The following is a 25,655-nucleotide window of genomic DNA, read 5'->3' as shown; positions in this document are numbered from 1 at the left end:
ATTGAAAAATGATGGTCCATGCAGTCAATTGCTGTGCAGCTGGGAAAATGGTGAGGAAGATCCTTAAGAATTGATAGAGTGGTTTCCAGGATATGTTGTTAAGTGAAAAGAGCAAATTGCAAAAGGCTATTGGAATATGCTAAGGGTGTGTGTGTGTGTGTGTGTGATTTTTTTTTTTTTTTCCTGGAAAGGAACATAGGAAAGATAAACAAGTTAAGAGCTTCTTCTAATATTTCTTACAAGGTAGGTCTCCTGGAGACAAATTCCTCATTTTGTGTTCTTCCTAACTTTTGAAGGATAGCTTTGCTGGGTCAGATTTCTAGGCTGGAGGTCTTTTTCTTTTTATGACACATTAAATATTCCACTCCATTCTCTTCTTGCTTGCATGGTTGTGAAGAGGACTCTGATGTAATTCTCTAATCCTCATGCTCTGTACATAAGGTGTTTTCTTCCTCTGGCTTCTTTCAAGATTTTCCATTTGTCTTTGATTTTCTGCAGTTTGAATATGATATGCCCAGGTGTAGATTTTTTGGTATTTATCCTCACTGATGTTCTCTGAGCTTCCTGTAAGTGTAGTTTGGTGTCTGTTGTTAATTGTTAAAAACTCTCGGTCATTATTATTTCAAATATCTCTTCTGTTCCTTTCTCTATTTCTTCTTCTGGTATCCCCATTACACACATGTTGTACATTTTGTAATTGTCCCACTGTTTTGAGTATTTGTGTCCCCCTTTCTTTTCATTCTTCTTTTTATTTGCATTTCAGTTTGGGAAGTTTCTACTGATGTTTTTCAAGCTCACTGGTTCTTTCCTCTACCATTGCCCAATCTACTGGTTTGCCCATCAAAAACGTTCGTTTCTGTCATGGAGTTTTTGATTTCTAGCATTTCCTTCTGATTCTCTTTTTGCATTTCCATCTCTCTGCTTACCCATCTGTTCTTGCATCATGTCCACTTTTTCCATTAGCTCCCTTAGCATATGAATCATAGTTGTTTTAAATTCCCAGCCTGATAATGTCAACATCTGTGTTGTGTCCAGGTCTGGTTCTGGTGCTTGGTTTGTGTCTTCAGACTCTGCTTCCTCTTGTTTTTTAGCATGCCTGTAATATTTGTTGAAAGTCAGACATGATGTATCAGGTAATAGGAACTGAAGTAAGGAGGCCTCAGTCTAGCTCTGTGGGATTCTTGTCTATTAGGGACATTGACAGGATGTGATCTGACCACAGGTCCATTCTGTACGTGCCTCTGCTCATTCCTGCCCCCTTAGGCAATCACCTTGGGCCATTGTTATGTTACTATGTTTCAGCCCCCATTCATGAGTAGAAAAGTCCTCCCCAGATGACCCAGTCCTTAGATACATGGAGTCAATTCTCTGTTCACTTTACCTTGCAAGATTTAACTCCCAAAGAATCTGGGTGTTTTTCAATGGCAGTTAAGTCTTAAAACATATTTTTATACTTTTTTCCATTATTTCTATACTTTTTTCCATTATTTCTATGATTTTGGAGATGGAAGGAGGGAAGCATTGTGTGAACTTATGTTGCCATTTTTATGGAAAGTAACCTCTCTTCCCCCCTATGGCTTTGAAAAAGCAGCTCTGGGGCGCCTGGGTGGCTCAGTTGGTTGGGCGACTGCCTTCGGCTCAGGTCATGATCCTGGAGTCCCTGGATCGAGTCCCACATCAGGCTCCCTACTCGGTGGGGAGTCTGCTTCTCCCTCTGACCCTCCCCCCTCTCATGCGCTTGCTCTCTCTCATTCTCTCTCTCTCAAATAAATAAAATCTTTAAAAAAAAAATAAAAAAAAAATAAAAAGAAAAAGCAGCTCCGTTTCATAGAGCATGGATTGCCCTGGCGTTTCAATTGCTATCTTAATTAGCTTGTAGACAGGCATTTGCCTGACTTGCTTGGATAACGATAACAATCCTTTTGGAAGATTATTGACTGATACTTCAGATTTTTCAATCAAAAACCTTAAATTGCAAAATTACATATTTCAGACATGTATTAACTTCAGTAACAAAAGTAAAGATGCCACATAGAATCTTTGAACATCATTGAACTTCCTGCTCTGATGCACAATTATAGTATTTTTGTGAAATTACAAAGAAAGTAAGAGGACGTGATCTTTCCTCTCTTAAAGGCAATTTCTTTCTTTCTTTCTTTTTTTTTCCCAGGAAAAACTGAGATATATAATCCATGAAGCCAAGCAGGGTTTCTGCTACCTGCTCTTCCCAATTGTTCACATTCAGTGCAGGTGATCAGCCAAAATGCGTTTGGGCAAAAATAGCAATTTTGCCCACCCCCAATCCTCTTTCTTTTCTGTCCCCCATCACCACTCCAATTTGGCCATAATTGTACCGTTCCCATAACAACAGCCAAATAGCTGGATCTTTGCAGAGGGCTTATAACAGGGTTGTCCACAAAGCCACTGGTAATGCTGTGCAGACCCTGCATATCAGCATCTCATAAAAGAGACAGCTATGGGGGTGAATGTTCTTGGCAGCTCCAGACCTAACTTGGTAACTTGCTGCTGATGACCGCCTCTGTGTTCCTGAACTGAGGCCCGCATTTCTCTTACATTCCTCGCATCCACTCAGCCTTCCGATTGTCATTCCCTCGTGGCCTGCATGGGACATTAAAAAAGGCACACACAGAGAGAAAATCTCCTTCTCAGCATAATATTCCACCAAATTGCAGCAAAAATCAAAGAATAACATTCTTGAGATCTCAGGGCTACCTTTACGGGGAACTCTCTCTCTCTCTCTTTATATATATATATTTTTTCCTCTCTCTCTCTCTCTCTCTCTTTTTTTTCTTCTCCTTTTTGTTGAGCCACTGTGTGATTTTTAGGGAGCAAATTTGTTGGTCAGGATACAAGAGCTGGCTGAACGAGAAATTTTTTTGTGACGGACTGCAAGGTATGTCAAGCTAAGTTAGATGAGTTCTTACCAGCAGCTATTTTGATCTCTCAGTAATGAATGAGACAGCTGCTGTGGGTCAACCTGGCGCTGAATCCCATTTTCTGTCTGAACTGAGGACAGGTACTTTGCAAACTGACAGTTCTTCTACCCTTCCTTTGTGAGTGTGCTGCTAACATGCAGACTGACGTGGGTCAAAATCTGGGGTGTAGGGAGGGCAAGAGAAAAGGACAGTGGGGATAAGAGGTTGTGATTCGCATTCACCTGTGAACCCAGACTCAGGGTTTGTTCTAGCAGCCAGCCGTGCCGTACCTATAGCTGCAGGCGTGAAAGCCACTGGCAAGGACTATAAGCAGAGCCCAGGGGCTCCCTCTGACAGAAAGAGAGCATGGGTCACCTCCTCTGCTGTCCCTGGGAGCTGAGGTGGGCTGGGCTGTCGGGCAACTTGATACCTGGCAGCCAGAGACCTCCAGGCTTCAGGTTGGACCCGTCAGAAATGGGTTTCAAATGTGTCACATCGGATGAAATTTTCGTTTTTACCCTGTCCGGGGACAATGCCAATATTTTGTATTTGCAAGAACTATTGTCTAATTTTCTAAGCAATTTCTCATGTTTTACTAATGATTTGATTGATCCCATGTGCATTGAAATATGCTCTGATGTTTGACTTTGTAAAGTGTGGATCGCAGACCGGCAGCATCGCATCCCCTGGAGCTTGTGAGAAATGTAGACTCCTGATCCCACCCCAGATGTCTTGGATCTGAATCCGAATTTTAACAAGACACTCAGGTGGTTCAGTGCACATGAGGGGTTGGGAAACACTGTTACGGGTTGATCCTCTGCAAGTCTGTTCAGATTGCTCTTGTATTTGTATTTCCTTGGGAAGGATGAATTTGTCGTTTTTTAAAGATTTATTTATTCATGAGAGAGAGAGAGAGCAGGTGGGGAGGGGCAGAGGGAGAGAGAGAGAGAATCTCCAGCAGACTCCCCGCTGAGCGAGCGTGGAGCCTGACTCGGGGCTCAATCTCATGACCCGGAGATCATGACCTGAACTGAAATCAAGAGTCAGACACTTGATTTTAGACACTGATTGAGCCACCCAGGCACCCCTGTTTGTCAGTTTTTATAAGATGTACTTTGGAATTTTAGTTTGAAAGCTCATCTTGAGTAAGTGTGTGTACGGGTACGTATGTATGCACGTGTGTCCGTATGCATGCCCGTGTGTGTTTCTTTTTCCCTTGAGGCCCTGGTGAGCCCAGCTGGGAAGAACATGAGACTCAGTCAAATATGCCTGAATGGGGACCATGACTCCAGAACTGACCAGCTGTGGGGCCCTGGACAAACTACCTCATCTCTTTGAACCTCAGTTTGTTCAACTGTTCAGTGAGGATGATAACAACCTCACCCAGTTCTTATGAGGATAAAAATAATATACATAAGACCCATAGCCCAGTGCCTGGTCCATAGTGGGTGTTGAATAAATTGTCAGAGCGTTACCACTGTCCTCAGTTTTACGGAGGGTAGCATAGTACAGTAAAGTACACAGAGCTTAAGTTTTGGGCTTGGTGACCGTTTGCACAGGTATCACCTGGGTAACCCCTGCCTTGATCAAGGTACAGAATATCTCCAGCCCACCAGAAAGCTCCCTTTATGTCCTTGTTATTTCAGAGATATAAAAGATTCAGTCTTTGCCCTGGGGAAGCTTTACCATCTCTCTGGGACAAGAAATCTAAACTCTGTGAAATTGTTAGTGAGCAATCATTAGCAACTATATATTCAATTCTGTGTTTGGGGCTGGTGTCTTAGTCCATTTGGGCTGCGATAGCAAAAATATCAGAGACTGGGCAGCTTGAACAACAAATATTTATTTCTTGCAGTTCTGGGGCTGGGAAGTCCAAGGTCGGGGTGCTGGCACATTCTGTGTGTGGTGAGGGCCTGCTTCCTGGTTCACAGATGGCCATCTGGCCGTGTCCTCACATGGTGGAAGGGGGAAAGGAGCATGTTGGGGCCTCTTTTATAAAGGCATGAATCCCACATCATCCCACAAAATGCTCCCTCCTAGTACCATAACATTGGGAGCTAGGATTTCAACCTATGAATTTGGGGGGTAGGGATATCAACATTCAGTTCATTGCATCTGGGGACTTATAATAAAGGAAATGGGGTTATGAGAACTCAGAATTCGGGAAGCTTTGAGGAAGGCTGTGTGGGGTGAGAAATTCTGAACTCCCTCCCTGTCAAGGTGAGGCAGAAATTCTTCCCCTTCTCAGGTGAGGATCCTGAGTGTTTAGTGAAAGAGCTGAGATTAGAATTTTTCATCTTGCAGAATTCTTGTTCCCCATCTTTATTCTCTATCTGATTTAGGGTTAGATTGTCTCTAGGCATGAGGGACGGTTCTGATTTTCATGACCGCTCTTCGAAAGTCCTTTGTAGGATCATCATGAATTTGAGAGGGAGGTAGCTTCACAAATGAGTTCAGGGAAGGAGGGTGTGACACTGGACATGCTTCTCAAAGGATGAGAGAACAAAAGGAGACATGGGAAAAGAAAACAGTCCTCGTTCCCTCATGCCCAATCCTGGTGGAAACCTTGATTTAGATCTCTATGAATGTACAAGCTATGGAACACAATACATTTAGACAATTTGAACCCTGGGTCACCCTTAGATGGGACTTGAGTCTTGTAGGTTTGTTAAGCCCAAGAGCAGCATGTGCTCATGAGATAGCCTGCCAGACTCTCAGCTCAAAGAGATAATGGCTCAGCTTATGGGATGGTTAGTACAACTTGCCCATGCCCTTCTGGCACAGTGTTGCTATTCCTGAGTTGGGCCAGTCAGAGATGCACAGACTATGAGAACAGGGAGGGACATCTGTCTGGAGGTAGGGGAGGAACTGCCTGTTCCCCCAATCTTCTCAAAGCCCATCAAGACTGCAGCTCTACTGACAAGGTACAGCCTGAGGAAATGGCAGCCAATGTTTAACAAAATATGTGGGTTGAGAAAATATTTCAAAAACAAGAAATGGAAAGGATTGGGTTGGAGCAAAGGAAACAAAGTGGAACCTGATGTGAGATGAAGCTAGAAAGGTAGAAGGGCTTGTGCCCCATGATAAATAACTTTATTATCTTAAGGATGCTGGGAAGCCATTGGAGAGTTTTATAAGAAGGCTCTGTGACATGACCAGGCTTTGAAATGATCACTCTGCAGTGGGACAACTAGACTAAAAGAAGTCAGGATGGCGCAGTTAAATAGTCAGGAGGCTACTGCGGTGAAATGGAGGTTGCTTGGATGAATATCAGGTGGTGGTAGTAATGGTGGGGGTGCTGGGGGTGGTGATGGTGACAGTGACGGTGATGGTGTAGGTGGTACTGATGGTGACAGTGGTAGCAGTGGTAATGATGGTGGTGATGGTGGTGATGGTGATGCTGGAGATGATGATGGAGATGATGGTGATGATGATGAAGGTGATGGTGGTGGTAGTGATGGTAGTGGTGGTGGTGGTGGCGATGTGGCAGTGTTGGTAATAATAACGATCATGGTGGTGGTGATGGTGGTGGGGGGCTGGTGAAGAGGGTGATGGTGGAAATGGAGAGAAGTGGAAATCTGCACAATATTTAGAAAGCAAAATGGACCATATTTAGTGATTCTTGGAAATCACTTAGAATTAGAGGATGAGGAACAAGAATAAATCAAATTTATTTTGTAAAGAGTCTAGAAATTACGTTAAGTTGCTCTTTGCTTAGTTGAACATGCATATTTGTTAACCTCCTTTCTACAGTATGGTTTAACAATGGGCCTCAAATGCTAACAGTCTCCAAAGCAACCACCACCGTGCATGTGTTTGTGATTGCAGTGGTGGATTTGAGGCAGCTGCACATTTTGACAATCCTATCATCAACACATGGGGCTTGTTTCCCTTGCCTTGTGATCTGGGCTGGCCCAGGACTGTTTCGGCAAACTTGTGGGAGAAGTGATGGGCATAATATCCCCCCACAGCGTCTTGTTTCTGAACCCAAGGAGTCAAGACCCTGGTAATGGATGCTCTATCTGACGGCCTGGTCCCAGAGGGGTACCATGATGCATTGCCTATTTAAATTAGAGGGGGTTTAAATTACTCAATTTGAACAGTCCTCCCCATGGAAGAGATTAAATTCCAACTAATGGAGAGATGCATGAGAAGCAAGGGGCAAGACTCTGTCAAGCGCTATTCCTCATCCAACCTCAGCTCCTTGGAACAATGACTCCTAACTGACTGTTCAGGTTTTAGGAGTGTGTAAAATGAGGAAAATAAATCGATGATTTCACGTGGTAACTCTTAAGAAGTCTATATGGTCCAGTTAGGTTATTTTTGTTAACATTTCCATTGTAAAATGGCATTTCTTCCCAGGATCAAAGCTCATCCAAATGATGCCTTCCTAGGAGCATAGGCATAAACTTTACACTCTGCTAATTGTATATCTGATTAAAACTTGAATGCATCAAAACATCCTTTGGAATAATTAGAGACACTTCACCAATAGGGGCACAAAGTTAAATGTGTCCAAACATATCTGAAATCAGCAGAGATGGAGCTAGGGAAATTAATATGGCGTTATGTCATTTTACAGTATTTTAAAAGAATGCAGAATTTGGCTTCCAACGGATATGCTTTTTCATTTAGGGTAAAATAAGGTGCACTCTCCAGTCAAAGTAAGTGGCCCATTCTGTAAAGTTAATGTATGAAGTACAATTTATCTCCAGGTTGTTGAAGGGAGAGCAATCATTTAAGGGGCGCTGCTGTTCCCTGGGAAAGGAGCCTCCAAGACAGTTTTGATCCATTGATGAGTGCTGTCTAATGCGCTCCCCGAGGTACAGTTTCCCTAAATCTATTAGACTTTTACAGTCTTCCAGGATGTGCAGTCTGGAGATGCTCTATCACACTGTATTAACTTGACAACGTAATGTACTGCCATCTTTTATTTTCATAGGAAGTACTAGGTTTGACCTTGAAACTCTTAACCACACTTTATAATCTTCAGCCCATCCTGGCAAAGAGGGCCCCCTAAGAAAAATGCCCCGGCAAGATTGTGAGTCCATAAAACCTTGGATTGGAATGACCGAAATGGGGGAGGTTTGGAGAGGAGGGGTCCTGGCAGATCTGTCTGGATCCACGGGGCAAGTGAAATGGGGAAGTGAGGAGTCATGAAAATTATTAACAGCTACTAGTTTACTGAGCTCTCACCTTGTGGCAGGCACTGCATTTCACAGAATTATCCTACTTCCTCCTTGTGAGAATGGACAGAGGCTCAGAGAGGCAAAGTAACTTACCCAAGGTCACCCAGCTAGTAAGTGGCAGAGCGTGGAACCAAACTCAGGTCTTTTTGACTCAAAAGCCAGAGCTTTGGAGCATGATGCAGTGGTGCCTCACCCTAAGATAAAATCTCTGCTTTTGAGCAAAGTTAAGTCATCTTGGGCTGTACTTGTCCATTTGGTGCCTTTGTGTATCATGTCTAACCCTTCCCTTCACTTGTCATAAGCTGATGGCTGGGCATTTCCTTCCTGGGTCCTTCCCTAGGAAGACAGAGTCCTTCTCTGGGGGCCCAGGATGGTGTGCTAGGGATACTAGGTGCATACGTTTCCAGAGCAGGAAATTGAAAGGGGCTGAAACAGTAGCTCCATGCAAACTTCCTAGATGCTGAGCCCATTTAGGGACCATCCTTTTGTTTCCCTGGACCAATTAGTTCATATGCAAATGCCAGGGGACACCTGAAAGTGCCTGATCTCTGCAGATATCTAGTAGGGCCTTTGAATGGCTGAACTGAGGTCCCAGAGGCCAAGTCAAAGGTCAACAGTTCACCAGCCAACAGTGGATGCAGACATCAATTGGTTGGGAGGGGCACTGCACAGATCCATGGTGGATACTCACATACTCAAAAATTTGCTTCTTCCTGCAAGCCATAAAGGCTTTTAATTATTGAAGAATGATCCTTGCGTCTGGCCAATTTATCAGCCTCTGGCAAGAGTAAAGAGTCAACCGGCTATGAATCCTATGTGATTACTAATAAGAATGACATAAAACGACACCAGTGCTGAGGAATGTTCTTGGTTGGGCTCCAGCCAAGGCAGTCCTGGATTGGATGACCCCACGTGAGCTACTGCTTTCTTGGTGGTTCTAAGTGGATGCAGAAGGCAAATTCTCCCAAAAGGCTGGTACTCATCGGGCTGTGGCAGGATTGGGAAGTAGGCGAAGATGGTTTCTAGTAGGTCCCCAGGTGGACCCCCCCTGGAAGGTCCCCCCCTTCCAGGATCATGATCACTCCCTCCAGGCAACCAGGGCACCCCCAGAGCCTCCTCTATGTACTTCTTCACTCTGGGGCCCAGGCCTTCTGCAGAGGTCCACAGTGGGGAATTGGAGCCAGCATGGCTGGGCTCAAGTCACAAGATAAACAGCCCAAAGGTCCATCAGCAGATGAATGCGCAGACTAATTGTGGGGCATCCATACAATACAAAAGTATTCATCCATAAAAAAGAACAAAATTCTGATAGATGATACAATGGGGATGAACCTCAAAAACGATGCTGAGTGAAAGAGGCAGATGCCAAAGGTCACATGTGGTAGGATTCCATTTACAGGAAGTACGCAGACTCAGTACAGCCCCAGAGACAGAAAGCAGATGGGTGGTTACCAGGGGCAGTGGGTGGGAGCGATGAGGAGAAACTGCTTACTGAGGGCTGGGTCTCCTTCCCGGGTGATGAAGATGCTTTGGAGCTAGGTACAGGTGTGCTGCAACCTAGTGAACGTACTAAATTCCACTGAATCCTTCACTTCAATATGGTTACTTTATGTCCTGTGGGTTTCACTCCCATAAAAAAATAATCAAATAAACGCAAAAACATCCAATCACAAGATCCTGTTAAACAAGCTAGGGAATGCCTTGCAACCCAGCAGGGGCCAATGAGTTACCTTGGTTCACATCCACAGCTGGGCTGAGTTCTAGGAGAGCCATTGCATTTCTGGTAGAAGTTCAGAGAGCTGACTTGCCTCGCTTGGCTGCCTAGTTCTCCCTCTCTTGAACACATGCACCATCTAGAACCCCAGAGCCATCTTGCGGTGATGGGGCTTCCAGCAGGAGGGAAAGGCCACGGGACCATGGAGAGGCTAGCCCTATCTGCCCATGGCAGCTGCTGAGTCAACACCTGTAACAGCCCCATTTTTTTTTTTTTTTTTTTTGCATAGGAAAACTGGAGTCAGGTTGACCTCATGATTTATTTGGAGGGCCTTGAGAATGCAATCAGTATTGTCTAAGGTCCAAATTTAAGGAAAAGTAACTTATTTTATAATATATTTGGCAAATTAACTTTGTTTTGTACAGTGAGTTCAAGTTACTAAAGTTGAATTTTAATAAAATAGACCTTATACCTAATAGAACACATTTAACAAGTGAGGAAAAATTCACAGAATATTGCAATTCAAATATGGAAACCAGGGGCACCTGGGTGGCTCAGTGGGTTAACCTTGACTCTTTTTTTTTTTTTTTTTTTTTTTTTTTTTTTTTTAATATTTTTTTTTTTTTTTTGACAGAGAAAGACACAGCGAGAGAGGGAACACAAACGGGGAGTGGGAGAGGGAGAAGCAGACTCCCTGCCGAGCAGGGAGCCCGATGCGGGACTCGATCCCGGGACTCCAGGATCATGACCTGAGCTGAAGGCAGTCGCTTAACCAACTGAGCCACCCAGGCGCCCTAACCTTGACTCTTGATTTGGGCTTAGGTCATGAGCTTAGGGTCATGATCCAGCCCCCCCCCAGCGGGCTCTTGTCTCCAGGTGGACCCTTCTTGAAATTCCCTCTCTCCCTCTGCCCCTTCCCCCCTTAAAAAAAAAAAAAAGACAAATATGGAACCCAAACTAAAGACTCTTGTCTTTTTCATTGAGAAGAATCAATTCTTATTTGTTTAAACCATCCTAAAAAACAACAGAAGCCATCATCTGTGCAGAGCTTGCTGTGGGACCTTCAAGAGACTGGAAATAAGGTGGGAGACAGATCTATACACGAATAATCCAACATTGTACGGTGACCACCATGTGAGAGCTATAATCGGGGATGCATGGGAGCCCAGGGAAGGCACCTGCACCTGTCATCCAGGTGAAGCGGTTGTTCACTCAGGGGAGGGGCTGGGGGCTCTGCCTGGGCAGAGCTAGTCTTGAGAGAAAAGACCTGGTAAGGCGCATGCAGGAAGCCGATCCCCGGCTCAGTTTTGCTAGACTACAGCATGAATCCGATCAAGGGAAAAAAAAGGTAACAGACATATCAGCAATCTTCCAACCACCCTCCCTGTTGGCCTCGCCGTGCTAACCTGTGCAGGGAGGGGTCGGGGCCGGGGCGGAAGGCCAGAGCTGGCCCCTTTCCCTCCCTCGAGGAAGGACAGGGGGTGGGTTGCAGAAGAAGAGAACAAGGGAGGGGCATTAAGGAATTAATGAAGGAGAGAAGAAAATGAGATGAGTGGCTCCCATTAGAACCAGGGCTTTGAGGAGAGAGGCATGGAAAGTGGGTTTTTAGGACATCCCTGTGTGTGTGAAGGCCTTCAATGAGAAATTGTCAGTAAAGACTATCATTAAAGTTCAGTGCTTTTCAGGGTTGGATTTTCTCTGGGTCACACTGCTGGCTGTGGGAGTCTCACTCTCCTTTTTTTTTTTTTAAGATTTTATTTATTTATTTGAGAGAGAGAGAATGAGAGAGAACACATGAGAGGGGGGAGGGTCAGAGGGAGAAGCGGACTCCCTGCCGAGCAGGGAGCCCAATGCGGGACTCGATCCCGGGACTCCAGGATCATGACCTGAGCCGAAGGCAGTCGCTTAACCGACTGAGCCACCCAGGCGCCCCGTCTCAGTCTCCTTTAAGGCAGGAAAAAGAACACCAGGTTTCCTTTGGGCGACAGTGAGGGATAAGGTAGGGGATGGAAGAGATGTGTAGATGGCTAGATGGAGAATCCCTGGGTTCTGGGACTTTATCCTGCAGGCAGAGGAGAACTTTTGGATGGGCAGACAAATTATGCAGCTTCCCTAAAGCTCAACTGCATCTATAAAATGGAAATCATGATGATACCCATCCTATAGATCTGTGTCGTGGGTGTCACAAAAAAACCACACATGAAAATAGACTAACACATTTCCCAGCACAGAGCAGCCTCCTAATTAACCATCACTGAATCCGGATCTTCCTTTATGCCCCCAAACTGACCTGCCCCATGTCCTATTCATCAAGCACCCACCGTCTCTCTAGAGCTGTTCCAAAATTCGCACCAGGGAAGCACAGTGGCAAGAGCTTTGTGATGATTTCATGGTTCGTATCGAACTTCACTCCTTGATCCAAAGGAGGGGGTGAGGTGGGTGTTTCTGTGGGCAGAAGAGAAATACACACACCGTCTGCTTCGTTATAAGGCTCTGATCCTTGAGCAGGCTCTTTATGCAGTTTGAGCTCAAGGGCCTGCCTGAAATGAGGAGCACAGATAAAAAGAATAACAAACATGTGTTACACATTTGCTCTGTGCGCTTCTGCTCAGGATCCTCCTTAATCTTCACAACAGCCCTATGACATAGCTCCTTGTACCTGCTCTTTACAGATGAAGAAAGAGCCCAGAGAGGTAAAGTACTTTGCCTAAGGCCACACAGCTAGGAGGCAGCAGGTCCAAGTCCTGAACCCAGACTCTTTGCCATTAGTCTGAGCTCTTGAATCCGAAGACATGCGCCTCTCTCAGGAAAGCCAAGAAATCCTGGTGGAGGAGTGAAAGTCCAAAAGTACATTAAACATAGTCATAAACGTCCCTTGAAGGGCCAGATGACTAGATTCTATTAGCATTAAAAAAAGTTAGCAGTTAGCATTTAAAAAAAAAGAGGTATTTATATGTTCGTCCTCACCCTCATAACCCGTTCTGTTCCAATAAATTAACTGTGCTCAGCTTTGCAGAGAAGCAGGGAGCTGCCCCAAATCAGATGGCTCCATACACACACTATTTCTCTTGCAGGATCATTCCTAGAGGGGATTTCTGCAGCCAAATGACACCAAGTGTGACCATTGCAAAGTACAAACAGGATTAAAAGGAAAACATCTGTGTTTTGCAAGGCTGCACTAACTCAAGACAAACAAGCTGTGTATATACTCAAATGCTCAGTGACTTCTGATGGCATCCCCACACCTGAGTTCGTTGGGTGGCCTGGGGCATGAAGACATATGTGTGATTCCATCATGTCAGAGTGACTTGGAGACCATGCTTTTGTGGTGGTGGTGGTGTTCAAGTCAGTGAGTCGTTACTACACATCCCTCCTGGGATGAAGTCTTTGGAGTTTCAGAATAACTTCACATATGTACTACTATTTTATTAACGCTTCTCAGATGTCATGCAGGGCTCTGAACTTCAAACACAGCTAGCCAGGATTTGATCCTCAAAAGAGACGAGGAGGCTCCATCAAGATGCCCACATGCCTAAAGCTATTTGTTGGATCCAAAAAAACAGTCTCATTTTGTGGGGGGAAAAGAAAACTTAATTACCAGTGAATAAAGCAACTCTCAGAACATATGGTTTCAGGTTGTGCCAAGATTTGGGGCCAATTTATTACTTTATTATTATTGTTGTTGTTAATCTTTACTTGAAAGATGTATAAAGCCACTCAGTAAGTCCCTTTCTCAAGGATACTGAAGCTGGAGAGTCTCTGAAAGGCAAAGCTGAACCACAGATCAGAGCAAAAGCATTTTTATCATACATCAGCATTAAAGGGTAAAGGATGTTCCATAATGGCTTTCCCCCCCCCCCCCCTTAACAAAGAAACTGCACTCTCCTTTGTTTGGGAAACTTTGATGCCTTCAAGAATAATTTGCTTTTCTGCTTCCGATTTTGTTCTTCTCCTTTGGCAACTGTGCTCTGCCTGCATCTAAACCAATATTTGGAAGGGATGTTGTTCTCTGTTTATACTTCCATGTTTCAGGGAAGACATCATGGCTGAAGGAGATACAGTTTGAGAAAAGGTCTGTTCTCTGTTCTCCGCAAGCCAAGGAAAACATATTTTTAAAATCTTGCTAACACGTTAGCTTTGGCATCTTTAAAACTCATTTTTCTCCACATTTTTGTGTCTCTCCAACTTGGCTGTCGGTGAGCTCTGTGGTCTGATGAGTGACCAGAGGCGGAGATATGCATCGTAGCCCCATCACCAACTGGCAGAGGGCGTTGGTTACAAGATCATTGTCCTCGTCCAATGGAAGGAGGTGGTTTTGAGCTGGACAAAGTGCCATCTGTGTCTACAGACACAGCTTGGAGATGGACCACACGTGAGAGCAGACGTTTGATTGCAAATTGTTATAATTGACCAGAAAGTAGAGAAACACAGCAGCACGTCCTCCACCACCACACGCCCGGCCTGGTGAGCTGGATTGTAGGGCTGACGAATGGACTTAGGGCTTTATGAATGACCCTCTTCCTTTGTTGACACACAGGGTGACCCCTGTGTCCTCTAAATGGTGCAGGCCAGACATCTTTTCCAAGTCCTAATAGTTCCTTCCCTTTTATAAATGGCCAAATCGAAGCACATTAGAGCTCCCAGGGGGCCAACTCTTTAAATGCTTCCTGTACAATGGGCCTCAGAGGCTCCTGCCTCCTTCCTAAATGGGCCTTCCTGCAAATCCCGGTGCACTTCCTCACACTCAGGCATCAGTGGGCTCTGCCGCATGTCCTTGCTAAGGCCACAGCAGCAACTGCTGAATATTTTATTAGTCACCGGTGTCTCTCCATGCAGTCCGCACCTGGATGTCATCTTTCCTGTTGTGACACACTTTTCTCTTAAAGGAGCCATCAGTGATGATGCGTTATAGTCTGTTCAGAAGCAAGATCTCAACCAGCGTCCCTGTTAAGCTGGAAAACATTATCCTTTCCAGAAACAGGTCTTTGAAGGTTTGTGCAGATTTGGTAAAAAGGAACAATCCAAGGAAGGCCTTGCTTTCATGAAAGCCCCCTCTCTGTCCCCAACTGCCTTGCAGGTAACCCCAAGGGAGAAATTTTAAAAAGAAAATGTGGGCTTAGAAGACTCCAAAGTTTGCTTTTTCAGAAGGCACTAGTTTCTAAGAGTACTATTCTTAGTCTTTGGTTTTAGAACTTGCATGAATTCATTTATTCCTTCAGGAGATGTTTATTTAGTTCCTACTATGTCAGGCACTAGGCAAGTCACTGGAACCCAGCCCTGAACAGTGAGACACCCACCTTGCCTTCGGAGAACAGAAAACCTAGTGAGGGATTCATTCATTCACTCATTCATTCAGTACTGTTTATTGAGTGCCTATTTTGTGCCTGGCATTGTTCTAGAGATTGGGATACACAGGGGTGGACAAAACAGGAAAATCATTCTGATGGGAGATGGACATTTTTCAAATAATCACATAATGTATATAATTATAAAATGTAATAAGCACAGCAAAGAAATCTTCTTAAAAACACCTTCCATGGGATTCTGTACCCAGCTAAACTATCATTCAGCAGTCAAGGCAAAAGGTATTTTTCAGATGTACAACAAATGAAAGACTTTATTACCAGTAGATACTCAATGTCAGAGGGAAGTGGACAAGAAAGAAAGGCATGAGAAATGAGAAACAGACAGCACAAAAATTCATGAAATTCACTGGCAAATGCAATGAACTACTGCTTATGTTAAATTGCTACTTTTTTAAACTGATAAGAACAGATACTACACTTGATCTTAGCCAAAAGGCCGAGAAAATTGCTACTTTTTTAACAGAGAAAAAATTACAATTAATGAAAATGAGCAAAATAGAAAACCAAGTTAACGGAGAAATAATATTACAAAGTAACAGAAACTGGCTTTTTAATTAAACGACTAAAACAGACAAGCCTCTAGCAAGATTTAAAAATGAATGGAGCTTTTCCACACTCCCCAGAGAGGGGTCCATACGGTGTTGTTCTGCGTTCCCATGATAACTTAAAGGGAAACTTTTACAATGTCTGGAGCTCTCAGTGTCCTGCAAATGAAGGAGGAGGAGGTCCTTAAATTCCTTGCAGCAGGAACCCACTTAGGTGGCACCAACCTTGACTTCCAAATGGAACAGTACATCTACAAAAGGAGAAGTGACGGCATCTATGTCATGATTCTGAGGAGAACCTGGGAGAAGCTTCTGCTGGCAGTACATGTCATTGTTGCCATTAAAAACCCAGCTGATGTCAGTGTCCTATCATCCAGGAATACTGGCCAGTGAGCTGTGCTGAAATTTGCTGCTCCTACTGGAGCCACTCCTGTTGCTGACCGCTTCACTCCTGGAAGCCTCAGGAACCAGATCCAGGCAGCCTTCTAGGAGCCCAGCCTTCTGGTGGTTACAGATCCCAGGGCTGACCACCAGCTTCTCACAGAGTGGCTGATGTTAACCTGCCCACCATTGCTCTGTGTAACACAGACTCTACCCTGGGCTATGTGGACATCGCCATCCCTTGCAACAACAAGAGAGCTCACTCAGCAGGTGTGATGTGGTGGATGCTGGCCCCAGGGAAATTCTGAGCATGCGTGGCACCATTTCCAGGGAACACCCATGGGAGGTCGTGCCTGATCTCTACTTCTACAGAGATCCTGAAGAGATTGAAAAGAGTAGTCTGCTGCTGAAAAGGCTGTGACCCAGGAGGAATTTCAGGGTGAGTGGACTGCTCCGGGTCCTGAGTCCACTGCTACTCAACCTGAAGGTGCAGACTCATCCGAAGATGGGCAGGTACCCTCTGTGCCTATTCCGCAGCTCCCTGCTGAAGACTGGAGTCCCCCGCCGGCCACTGAAGACTGGTCTGCAGCTTCCACTGCTTGGGCCACTGAATGGGTAGGAGCAACCCCTGAGTGGCCTTAAGCTACTCTTCCACAAAGGCAAACAAAATGGAAAGAAGGTTGATGGAAGATAAACAGTTTCTTACAAAAGGGTATGAAAAAAACATAAACAATGATAGGAATAGAAACAGACGTATAGCTGAGATTTGTTTTAATGAGGGAAATTAAAATAAAATAAAATAAAATAGGGGCACCTGGGTGGCTCAGGCAATTAAGCATCTGACTCATGATCTCAGCTCAGGTCTTGATCTCAGGGTCCTGAGTTCAAGCCCTGTATTAGGCTCCACAATGGGTGGAATAATAAATAAAAATAATAATAAATAATAAATAAAACAAAATAAAATTAGGCAGATACGATGAATAACTTTATGTCAACAAATTCAAAAGCTTAGATAAAATGAATAATTTTCTGGAAAAATATAGACTACCAACATCAACTCAAGAAGGTTTAAAAAATCCCAAATACACCAACAACCATTAAAGAAACTGAACCGGCTTTCAAAAGTACCCCCCATCACTCCCACACCCCCACATCCCAAACACACAGACAAAAGGCCCTGATTCCGTTTTACAGATGAATTCTAACAAACCTTCATTGAATAGAGAGAGCCCCTATCTTATAAAAGATATTACAGAGACTAGAAAAAGAGGAGGAAACTATGGAAATAATTTTATAAATTTAGCATAATCATGATGGCCAAACCAAATTCTCACAATGCTACAAAGAGGGTTCAAGCATTTTTGTTCTAAAAGCCGGTGCCCTGCTTGCTAGCCTATAAAGGGCGGAGTCAGTTATCTTGCACACTAAAAGAGTCTGGAAAAGAAAGGGGGTTATCACTGATCATCCTTCACATTAAACCACGTGTTCAAGTGAGAACTTTGTTTACTGTACAAAGACTAAGATATCTCCCATGAGACTTGGATGACACCATTTCAAAAGCTGGAGTTACAAAGATGAGGTTTGCTAATCCATTGTGGTCCATTTGAATGCAATTGCTAGAAATATCACTTCATCAGGCACAAGGAACTTGGGACAAATGCTAAACCAAATGGGAGGCCAGATCAACAGGTGAAAACCAGGACTCTTCCTGAGCAAATCAGGAAATTTATAGCCCATACCGAGGAGATCAGAAGTATTCTGGATGTAAAATCAAAATGCAAAACCAATAAATAGCATTCCTCTATAACAATGGAAACTGCTTAGAAATATGTAATAGGAGAAGACACACAAATATAATAGAAGAAAAACACATACAACAACAACCAAAAGTATTTACACCAATTGGAGACATATCAAAACTTTTAAAACTTTATGGAGAAAAGTACAAAACATGGCTAGAGGTGGGGTTTTTTGTTTTGTTTTGTTTTGTTTTAATGCATGGATAAATCATATACAAGCTTAGGAATGTTTAGTGTAATAAAGATATTGGTTCTCCTTCAATGTATTTATAAACTGAAATTCATCCCAACGGGATTTCTCAAGGAACTCCAAGCGGTGGTTTCAGATGGGGGCTGGAGCTCCTTGTGTCAAACCGACGTTCGAAGCAACAAGAAGAGGGAAAGAAGTAAAACGCCCAGTCTGATGCTCTTTGGTCCCACTCAGGAACCCCTGCTTATTTTGTAGCAGCCAAAATATAGAGGTGGCCACATCTGAGAACAAGACACGTAAGGAAATGTATCCTTTCGCGCTGCGTTCTGAATAATGTTGGGTCTGTTACTGAGGAAGAGGGAAGGGAATTTGGGAAGCAGCCAGAAGGCTTTGTCACTCAACATAAATGTCTATCTTTAGGAGAATGGATAAATAAGTTGCAATTACATTCACAATGGAGTACTACCTAGTGGTTAAAATGAAGCAAACAGAAGTACATGGATCCGTATAGCTAAGCTTCAGAACAAAAATCTCTTACCTGAAAAAGAAAGTTGCAAAGTGACTCAAAGTATATGACACCATTTATATAAAGTTTAAAAGCCTGCAAAACAACACTGTGTATCTTTTATGGCTACACAAAATACTTATGTTAGGAAGATAAAAAGCATGAATGGGAATGAAGAACACTAAATGCAGGGTGGTGGTTACCTCTCAATGCGATCAGAGACAGATACGTCAAGGATTTCAGTTCTACCTATGATGCTTTATTTCTTCAAAAATGAGGAAAGGGGCACCTGGGTGGCTCAGTTGTTAAGCGTCTGCCTTGGGATCACGCCCCACATGGGGCTTCCCGCTCAGCCGGGAGCCTGCTTCTCCCTCTCCCACTCCCCCTGCTTGTGTTCCCTCTCTCTCTGTCTCTCTCTCTGTCAAATAAATAAATAAATAAAATCTTTAAAAAAAATGAGGAAAAAAAGATTTGAAGGAAAATACTGTTAAAGTTAAATCATGAGTACACAGAATGTAAGTTATCATTCCCTATACATTTCTGTATGTTTGACATTTTTCAAAATTTATGAGCTAGAAGGAGAGAGAGCAAGAAAGAGAAAGTTATGTAAAGACATAACTAATGAGGTGTAACTTACATACAGTGAATTCACATATCTCAAGTGTACAACTTGATAAATCTTTACAAAGCAAATAAATCCAGAGCATGGTATAGAAGCCAGCACTGAAGAAGGTTCTCTTAAGTCCCCTCTCAATGATAGCCCCCACGAAAATTCACCACCATTGTGACTTCTGTCACCATAAATTAATTGTGTGTGTTTTTGACTTCTGTATGAAGGAATCATGCAGCATCCTCCAGCGTCTTCTCTTTAATGGCTGGCATCATTGTCTCAGCATGATGACAGTGAGGTTCATCCCGAGGGGCTGTCTTCTAAACTGCCTTGGTGCTGATCCAGGTGGAAGGCAGGGGCTCCACGTTCAACGTGAGGAGGACCATCTTTCACTTCCTGAGCCCTGCAAAGCAGTGGGGAGGGAGATCTAAATTTTGGGTGGTTTTCAGGATCCTGTACTCATGGCTGTCAAGGGAGCTGGTGTCCTGCCGACAGCTGTAGGTGGATTTGACAATGCTCCCAAACTCCCTCCTGACCCTCAGTTTCCCATTTCCCTCATCTGATGTCTGCTTTAAATAAAGTAACAACCAAGTGTCAGGGACTGTGGAGAGGCTTGGGACATCCCAGCCCTCAGACAGCTCACCAGGGGTGTAAAAATAATTAAAGCTGCAAAAGGAGATGTAGGTAGTATTTTTAGCCGTATGTCCGAGGTTTGCCTCTCTTCAGTGCCCTGTTCCAGTCCCTCACTTGCTGCCAGTGTTTTAGAAAGTTAACTCCTTCACATTGTTTGTGTCAAAAATGTTAATTTACAGAGTAAAACGCCGAGGTATGATATGCTAGAGATGCATGCAGGTGAGTCCTGCAGCTGGACTGGGAGGATGTGGCGCTCTGGAGTTTCTTGACATGGGCTGTGTGTCCTGGGTGTCAAGACTGTTGGCCAGCTATGCTCCCTCCACATGCTCCCTGGTGTGTGGAGGCTGCAAGGCAGGCCATTGTTCCAGGGGGCCAGCCGGATGCTTCCACTGGCTGCTCACAGTTCCCTGGAATCCATCACTGAAAGTCATGGACCAATGGAAGTCTCAGGTCCAAACTACAAAAGACAAAAACAAATACAAAAAACGGAGGGTGGTGTGAAACGCACACACATGTTACATAGACCACAGCTGAATCCAATGTCTATTTTAAATGAGTCATTCTCACTTCCATATTATCACTTTGTTTTGTCTGCAGCAGAGAGGCTACTTCGAGTTATGTATACTCTCTGTGGTCTCCCTGGAAAGATGGATTGCCAAAGATGACAGTCTGAATTTGACCACCAGACCCACTGCCCACACACAAAGACCCCATTCCCAACTTACCTAAAGAACCTGTTATGTCATAATGGTTTTGTTTTTGCCAAACAGGAGGACGGCCCTAATTATCCAGGTAAAACAGGACACATGAAGCTCAGAACACGCTCCTGGATATCATGCAGTTAATAGTCACGCCTGTGAGTGGGAAACACAGAATCGTGATGCTGACCAGGAGGAAAAGGGCAGTTTGGTTGCCTTAGTGAAGTTGATTCACTACCCGTGCAAAGGAGATACTGAGCTTAGTTCAACAAAGAAGCAAACATGTGGTAGAGTTCCATCCCTGTTCAGTTTAACCCGAACTGGATGGTGTCTCTGTGCTTGTGATCCCCCTTTCAACTTGAGAAGGAAGAAAGAATCACGACTCTGGAGAAAGGAAGGATGGAAGAGCAGCAAGGTGCTGATGAGATGCCAACTGAGTTATAGAGAGTCTGTCCAGAAAGGGGGGAGGCGGTGTACTTGAGAATTCAGCCAAGGAGAACAGTGGAAACCAATAAATTATTTTGGCTGCCGAGAATAAAAACCTGTTGGTGGAAGAGGCACAGAACAAGTCACTGGGAAGGGAGTGTTGAGTGAGATTTTGATTTGGTGCCATCTCCTCTGAAGTTGTAAGAGACAGCTGGTCCAGTGGCTGTCACCCTGCTCCTTCGTTGGCAGATCCCTGGGGCCACTCAGTGCAACGTAGCTTCTCCCTTTGCCACCTGGAGCGAGAGGAGAAATGTTCCTTGATAAAACCTGGGCCTCTTGTACACTTATCAGGTCTTAGCTCTTCCAGTGTGTGCCCACACCAGGGATTAGCAAACAACAAAATGCCATTAACACCTTAAAAAAACAAACAAAAAAACACAAAAAACCCAAACCAAAAAGAACCTCTGAAGGATGCAAGCGCCTTTGCAGAGTTCTCTCTGAGCCAAAGTCCATGGACTTTCAATCTTGTCAAAATCACTACTAATTAATACATTTTCACTTCCTGCTGAAAGGAAAAACAATTTACAATTAAGTCAGGCAGCCTACGCAAAATCACTCTAACACCTCCTATGTATGTTTTGAGACGTGCTCTCACATTTCATGATCCGTTTATTTAACAAGGTGGGTAAACGGCACACAATTATGGCGATAATATGGCTGAGGTGTTTGGTTTTTATCTCTTCGCCGTAAACTGTGGTTGTTCAAGCCTTCACAGTAATGTTTGCATCCCTCTCTCAATTTCTTCCTATCACTTGACAATAACTATGAGGGTTTTTTTTTTTTTTAAAGAATGTTGGTTTAGGGGCGCCTGGATGGCTCAGTTTAAGCGTCTGCCTTCGGGTCCGGTCATGGTCCCAGGGTCCTGGGATCGAGCCCCGCATCGGGCTCCCTGCTCCGTGGGAAGCCTGCTTCTCCCTCTCCCGCTCCCCCTGCTTGTGTTCCCTCTCTCGCTGTGTCTGTCTCTGTCAAATACAACCTTAAAAAAAAAAAAAAAGAATGTTGGTTTATTGTCATCATATCACCTATTCAAATAGCCCTATAATTTAAAAATTCCTTGGTAGGCACGACTCAACTAAATTAATTACACTAACAAAGATATTCTAGGGTATATGCCTCTGAAAATATAAGATTAAGTATATTAGCTCTGTTGTGTGTGTCATTTTTCTCTGCATAGGCAAAAAGTGCTGCCTGGATAATTGAGCGGGCAATTTTGCTTTTGAACGATACTATCAAAGGACCCAAGGATTTAATTTCAGATTTTTTTTTTTTTCTTGGAAGACTACATTCCACATGTAATTCTCGGCACTGGGTCAGGGCTGACTTGCTTCAGAGATTCATGAGCTGCTGGAATGAACATAAAAACCAAAGCCAGTGCTGTGGGAAGAGCCGGACCATGCAGGGCTTCTGGCTTCTTAGACCTGGCCTCTTTATTGCTCGTTGCCTCTGAAATGTCCTTAGTCTACCTTTGCCAGGGGCATTCTCAGATGTGAGTAAAGGGAGCCCAATCGGCTGTTTGTAGAGGTCCAAAAGGATTAAGATTTGCAGGTGACAGCCCTGTTAGGATAATCTCCCTCAAACCTTGCTCAACAGTTGAGGGCGATATCCTTATACCTTTTGCCTGTTGGCTCTCTCCTGGGGGCAGTCTCAAAATGTTCTTGAAAAAGGTGTCTTAAGGAAATAGGCAATCTCACTTTTGTAGAATGCAGTAGGAAACCATGGTAATGTCACAGTGAGCCTTCCATCACAGAGACATGGGTAGCCTCCCATTAATTAGGTTAGGGAAATGCAGAACGAAATTGCCATCTGGGGAGAGTAAAATGACATACTCTTTTTTTTTTTTTTTCATGCCTCCTGAATTTTGAATGCACTGAACATGGTCACAGCCAAAGCCATCCTTTAAGACCCTCCGACATTTTAAGATGTATGGGGGTTGGGGCGCCTGGGTGGCTCAGTTGGTTAAGCAACTGCCTTCGGCTCAGGTCATGATCCTGGAGTCCCGGGATCGAGTCCCGCATCGGGCTCCCTGCTCGGCAGGGAGTCTGCTTCTCCCTCTGACCCTCCTCCCTCTCATGTACTCTCTCTCTCTCTCTCTCATTCTTGCTCTCTCAAATAAATAAATAAAATCTTAAAAAAAAAAAAGATGTATGGGGGTTGACTTTATCCTAAAGCCCTTCTCCTCAGTCCCCACACCATCCCCGCCAAATCTACGGAGAGGGACGCACACCTAAATGGTCATTTATATGACAATAATGACAACTAAGCTCTGCCGATAACACTCTGCATTTTACAAAGTGGCTTTCCAGGTATCAGCCCATTTGTTTGTGAACTCAAGATTCCTTGCACTTGGCAGTGGTGGTGGTGGGTAGGTGGAAGGCATGTGGGGTTTGATTTGATTTACTTTTTTAAAATCATAATAGGAATCAAAGCAAAGGGAGATGCGATCATTCTGCTTCGTAGAACTCCCTCTGCCCATCTCTCTCCCTCTCCACGAACTCCAAATCTGTATTGAGCTCCATGGACCCTCATTACATTTTATTTGGGTGCTATTCGTTAAGTGCTGTCCATGGCCGTTCATAAGGCCCCCCTAGAATTGCAGGAGGTGACCATTTCCTGCTTCTCTGGGGATCACCCATTCTGAAATGTGACTCTACCATTCTTCTCCAATCATTAGGACTGTCGGGGGAGCAGGTTTATGCTGCAAAGCCAGCATAGCTGTTTTGTGACTCATGGGAATATCATATTTAGCATGTTTTCCCCAGTGAAATGTATTTATTTAGATGACACATAATACTGTTTAGAAGCCAACCCTCCTTTGCTCTTACACTCAGCCTTATGGAAGAAAACAGAGGAGTGAAAAAGGCAGAATGAGCTCATTTGAGAGAGCCAGCTGGTCGGAGAGTTCTCTCGGGCCATTCATGCAATGAGCTCACACTGGAAATCTAAACAACAGGGAAATTGACACTGGGTACTGAACTACAGGGCACAAGAAATAGGAAGTAGCTTTGTAGCCAGCTCATCCTAAGTATCTGTGGCTCACAAATCTTGTCACTGGGGCTGGGAGATCACTGATTGCACACAAGCATCTGGAGAGAAAAACACAGCCATCTACCACTTGAATTGATAGGGTATCTCGGGAAGTGATAGCGGCATTATGGCTTTTATCCTCTCTGTAGGTCAGCCTCTGGAAGGTAACAAGACCATTAGCACTTGAACAAGCCAGATGGCCCACTCAGCAGATAGCAGGCTCCCCTCCTTGACCCAGTCCCCTAGTTCAGCTGTTCCCAGACTTGGCAATACTGTGCCTTACTGAGCTAGAGCTCAGAACATCTCCCAAATATAGGGAATTGGCGGGGGGGGAAGGGGGGCATACAGAAACGACATTAATGTATAAGTGATAGATAGCCTTCCTTTCCCCTTTTTTATTGTTCTTGGTGATGTCTGGAACACAGTGACTTTGCTGAAGCAGCATGCTGAGGGCACTCTCCAAGGGCTCCCATTTAATTAAGTATATCACCTTGAACTTGCTCACATTTGATCTCATTTCCCTCCTTCCTGCCCACCTGCACGGTCTTAAGATCTTCCTGTTTCCCTGTCATCAGTTTTGAATCCCTTGTCCTTTTATCTGCTATCCCTGAGCTTTCTCTGTACCCATCCCCCACCTCCTTCAGCTCTTGTAAAAGAATATTTAATAAAACTGGGGCTGCCACTGATCTTTCAGGAGTATTGCTCTTTGCACCTCCCTTTGGAGAAAAGTCTGTGTACCCTTATCACAACCATTTGTTCCTTTCTCCCTACCATTCCCCAACTGTGTCAAAACAGTCCTCATCTCATTGGTCAGTGGCTCAATCATTTCAAAAGGTCTTCAGTGAATAAAATTCCTTGAAGTCTTGAAAGTTTAAGCACATGTTTTTCAAACCTTTTGTAGCAGCAAATCCCTTAGTTACCCCACTGTTACGGCACTGCTGGATACACAGAAGGGTGTGAATGTGTAGATCAAGACCAGAGAAGGTATCCAATCAACAAATAGGTGGTTATGAATAACAATAGGGAGCCCAGGGAATGGTGCAACACAGAAAACATCCCTTTCCTTCCTGGGTCATCAGTCAGTCCTTACAGAACCGGCCTCGGATAAGGGCTAAGGGGAGCCCACGTTTCATAGGCCACCCTCCAGCCTCCCCTTCCAACTCAGTCCCCAATGCAGAGTCCCTTTCTCTAGCTTCTGGCTCCCTGCACAGTCAAAGCCAGGGAGGCTACTGTTCTTTGTTCTGTCTTGGAGGGCAAGGGAGAGTATCGCTGTTTTCTGTGGATACAGTGATAAAGATGATGATAATGGTGATGAAGATGATGTGGTGATGGTGGTGATGGTGATGGTGATGGTAGTGATGGTGGTGATGGTAATGCTGGTGGTGATGGTGGTGCTGGTGGTGATGGTGGTGGTGGTGATGGTGGTGATGATGATGATGAAGATGACAATGAAGATGATGGTGATGGTGATGGTGATGATGGTGATGGTGGTGATGATGATGGTGGTGATGATGGTGATGGTGGTGATGGTGATGGTGGTGATGATAGTGATGATGGTGATGGTGGTGATGGTGGTGGT

The 25,655-nt window shown here is 44.3% G+C and overlaps 1 pseudogene; it reads right to left on the bottom strand.

The window, feature by feature from the left end:
* Positions 1 to 15,510: 15,510 nt before the first annotated feature.
* Positions 15,511 to 15,653, bottom strand: LOC123325061 (annotated as a pseudogene).
* Positions 15,654 to 25,655: the final 10,002 nt, after the last annotated feature.

The sequence above is a fragment of the Neomonachus schauinslandi genome, chromosome 5 (genome assembly GCF_002201575.2).
Source record: "Neomonachus schauinslandi chromosome 5, ASM220157v2, whole genome shotgun sequence".
In the NCBI taxonomy this organism is placed as follows: domain Eukaryota; kingdom Metazoa; phylum Chordata; class Mammalia; order Carnivora; family Phocidae; genus Neomonachus; species Neomonachus schauinslandi.
The sequence above is the reverse complement of the archived record's forward strand: the minus strand, read 5'-3'. Positions and strand labels throughout refer to the sequence as shown.